The 4427-nt window shown below is 37.6% G+C and overlaps 1 pseudogene; it reads right to left on the bottom strand.

Annotated features, from left to right (window-relative positions):
- Positions 1-813: 813 nt before the first annotated feature.
- LOC117800752 lies at positions 814-1752 on the bottom strand (annotated as a pseudogene).
- Positions 1753-4427: the final 2675 nt, after the last annotated feature.

Raw genomic sequence — 4427 nt, 5'->3', positions numbered from 1 at the left:
ACTCCAATTAGGTAACGTACTCTGTAATATTAGTTTCAGTTTCTGGTGACTCAACACTTCCATACCATGCCTGGTGCTCATAACAGGTGCACCCTTTAATCCCCATCCCCAATTTAACCCATCCCCCATGCCCTCCCCTCTGGTGACCATCAGCTAGTTCTCTAGAGTTAAGGGTCTGTTTATTGATTTACCTGCCTCTCTTGTTTTCCCCTTTTTGCTCCTTTGTTTCTTGAATTCACATATGAGTGAAATCATATGGTATTTGTCTTTCTCTGACTGATTTATTTTGCTTAGCATAAAACTCTCTAGCTTCATTCATGTCATTGCAAATGGCAAGAATTCATTATGTTTTTATGACTAAGTAATATTTTTATATATGATATCTATATATCTATACAGATATATTAGATTTATATGTATAGATTTCTGTATACATCTATGTATAGATTTATATAATGGTGTATTTATACCATACCTTCTTGATCAATTCATCTATTGATGGACATCTGGGCTCCGTCCATGTTTTGGCTAATGTGGTCTGTCTTACTGTATTGCTTAGGCACTTGTATTATTGAGAATATCTCTGCCCTTTAGACTTCTGTTTAGAAAAAATAAATTATTTGTAACAAAAAGGAAATAAAAAAAGAAAAATTGCCACAAAATCAGAGTTTTGGGGAATATATAATTATTTTGTCAAATCTCTGTTGTTTTAATGTTCTAGATTAATGTAATCCCTGTGTTCAATCCTGGAGTGACATTGTTCTCAAGGAGTGTACAAGGTGAAATTAGGCAGCAGGACTAGGGAGAACTTTGTTACATTTCTACAGAGCAGAACCTCTGAATCCTTCTTCTCAGGGCCCCCATCACCTCCTTGTTTCTCAGGCTGTAGATGATGAGGTTGAGCATTGGGGTCAGGATGGTGTAGAAGACAGCCAGGACCTTGTCCTCTGTGGGAGATCAGAAGGATCTTGGGCATAAATAAGTGTAAGCAAAGGGTACATAGTAGAAAGTGACTGCAGTGAGGTGGGTGCTGCAGGTTGAATAGGCCTTCCTCCTTCCCTCTGTGGACTGCATGCGGCAGATGGCAAGGAGAACCTGGATAAGGGAAGATGAAATGCAAATGAAGGGAAACACAAGGAAGTGGGCGATGCTCACAAGCACTGTGTACTCATAGACCCAGGTGTCCAAGCAGGCCAGAGGCACCATGGCAGGGACATCACAGAAGAAATGGTTGATGGCTCTGGATCGACAGTAAGGGATATGTAGGACACATGAAGTGTGGGCACAGGAGTTGATTGAGCCCATGATCCAAGATCCCGTTATCATCAACACACACACTCTTTTGCTCATAGGAATGGGATAATGGAGAGGAAAGCAAATAGCCACATAACGATCATAGGCCATAGAGACCAATATTAAGCCTTCTGCACCAGCTAAAGTAATGAAGAAGAAACTCTGAACTCCACACCCAGTGAATGAAATAGACTTGTTTCCAGACAGAAAATCAGAAGACATCTTGGGAACAATTGTGGAAATGAAGTTCAGGTCCATGAAGGAGAGCTGACTAAGTAGGAAATACATGGGTGTGTGGAGATGGGTGTCCAGGAGAATGAGAATGATCATGGACAGGTTTCCAAACAGAGCCATTAGGAAAATGAGAAAACTGAGAATGAAGAAAAACAGGCCAATTTTTGATGGTGGGAATAACGCCAGGAAGAAGAAATCAGTAGTTGTTTGGTTAATACTTTCCATGGAACATTAATTTAGTTTTTCCTAGAGAGATACACATATCAATACAGAAAAATAATCTCTTAACTTGTTATTTTATTTCCACTGTATTTTTTTAGGACACATTGCAGCTTTTAAAAACTTTAAGAGCTTTATCTTCAACATATTTTCAATAAACAATTTTTACCTCGTAGATTAAATCTTGGTGACACATACATCTATCTCCAAAGTATTTCATGGAAATGTGTACATTAGTAAGAATAATGTATTTTGGTGACTTTATTAAGATACATATATTTTACTCTTCTAGGAAAATTTAGTTATTAACATCAGAACTTATACTTTTTAAATATGCATTGTAAGTCAATGTAAATGCATAAATTACAGACTCATACTTGAATATATTTCATGACCCTTAGGCAATGATTTTTTTCTTTTATAATTAAGTCCTAATATTTCTGAAACTAAAGCAGTCTATCATGTCATGCTGTAGGCAAATATCTTTTTTTGCTTGTTCGTTTCTTTGTTTTCCTTAAAAGCTTGCCAGATCAAGCTTTTTAGGTGCCAACCATAATTATCTGCTTCTTTTTCCTCAGAAATCCACAATGAATAGTTATTGACAAATATGATTTATATGAAGCAGTTTCTTTCACCTCTCTCAATATTCAAATGCTTTAGGAAACTCTTTACCTGAAAACTTATTCTAAAATTTTATTGTAGTTCCCCTGAATCTGCTCAAGCTCTCTGAAAAGACCTGTATTGTGTTCATCTGCTTCTCAGTAATTATAGAACATTATTCTTTGCTTTATGGCACCTTTTCTTATTCTGTTTTACCTCTTGCTTTTCTGTATTTAAAACTCCTTCTTTACTAGATAAGCGTGAGTGTTTAGCCCCAAATTTATCAATCCTCCATCATAAAACTCAACTAACATTATAATAAGTAAATCTGCATAAATTTAAAGAAAGTGGAAAAGAGAGTAGAGAGGGGAATCAGAGGTGAAAAGCTTAGGAAACTTTGGGGAGAAGAAATTTTAAGGCACAGACACTTAAAAGGAGAAGGAGAAATGGCATTTTGAGAGTATTCTAAGTTAGACTGAGTGGAGGGAATTTTCTCCAGAAGGAAAACCATCAGTGAGTAAAGGCCAGCATGTTATGCCTCAAAAGGATTGTAGTGCTTCAATCTCATATAGTTTTCCAGGACCAAAGCCATCAGACTGTTGAGGAAGTCTTTTTATGATAGACACTCAGACACACACCACACAAACAGACCCAGACACACACAAATTGAGGTAAAAATGATTGGCAAAGGGGCGGCTGGGGGGCTCAGTTGTTAAGCATCTGCCTTTGGCCCAGGGCATGATCCCAGTGTTCTGGGATCAAGGCCCACATCAGGCTCCTCCGCTGGGAGACTGCTTCTTTCTCTCCCACTCCCCCTGCTTGTGTTCCCTCTCGCTGGCTGTCTCTCTCTCTGTCAAATAAATAAATAAAATCTTTTTAAAAAATGATCGGCATAAATGCAAGACCTTTACAAAAATCTGATGTCTTCAAAGAAATATGAGAAGTTGTTAAATCCAAAGTAAAACTATCATGTGTTCTGTAAAGTGAAGTGTGAAACAGCAATAAAAGACTTCTGGAAATGGAAAGGATAATAATATAATAAATTTAACAAAAGTCTTAAAACATAAGTTGGTGAAAATTCACCAGAAAGCAGCAACAAAACACAGAATTTGACATTTAAAACAGATAAGAGGGGCGCCTGGGTGGCACAGCGGTTGAGCGTCTGCCTTCGGCTCAGGGCGTGATCCCGGCGTTATGGGATCGAGCCCCACATCAGGCTCCTCTGCTAAGAGCCTGCTTCTTCCTCTCCCATTCCCCCTGCTTGTGTTCCCTCTCTCACTGGCTGTCTCTATCTCTGTCAAATAAATAAATAAAATCTTTAAAAAAAAATATTTTAAAACAGATAAGAAAATGATATGAAAAATAAAAGTGACCCAGCGTATACTTATGGACATTCCTGTAACTGCATATGACATGATTTATTTTTGATGAAACATTTATTTATTTTTAAGTTAATAGTACTATTCAAAATATTTTTTTCAGAACCACTATATGTGAACTACAATATTCAAAGATGATGCAAAGAACACACACACACAATAAATAATCTAGTATATGGTATTTTCTTGAAAATACTAAATATTGTCTCAAAAACATTTTCTTGGTAATTCTCAATACCTAAATTCTTGAAAGAACTAATGGTAATACGAGAAGAAATATATGCAGTAATGTCTATAAAATAACATCATGTTTCACAATACTGTTATATATTTTATATGCAAACAATAAATTTTAGGAGATGGAAGAATGCTACCAATGCCTGTCCTCAAGTAAAACTTGGGATATATCTATGTTGACAGAATGGGGAGAGAGTGGGGAAATGTTAATGATGTAGGGAGGGGATGACACTTCATCCACAATGACCTGAGTAACAAATTATGGCCTAGTATTTGGGATTTAGGAATCAAGCATTAGGGGCACCTGGGTGGCTCAGTTAAGCTTCTGACTTTGGCTTGGGTCATGATCCTAGAGTTCTGGCATGGAGCCCTGCATTGTGCTCCCTGCTCAGCGGGAAGCCTGCTTCTCCATCTCCCACTCCCCCTGCTTGTGTTCCCTCTTTCACTGCCTCTCTCTCTCTGTCA

The sequence above is a fragment of the Ailuropoda melanoleuca genome, unplaced genomic scaffold (assembly GCF_002007445.2).
Source record: "Ailuropoda melanoleuca isolate Jingjing unplaced genomic scaffold, ASM200744v2 unplaced-scaffold7676, whole genome shotgun sequence".
NCBI lineage: Eukaryota > Metazoa > Chordata > Mammalia > Carnivora > Ursidae > Ailuropoda > Ailuropoda melanoleuca.
The sequence above is the reverse complement of the archived record's forward strand: the minus strand, read 5'-3'. Positions and strand labels throughout refer to the sequence as shown.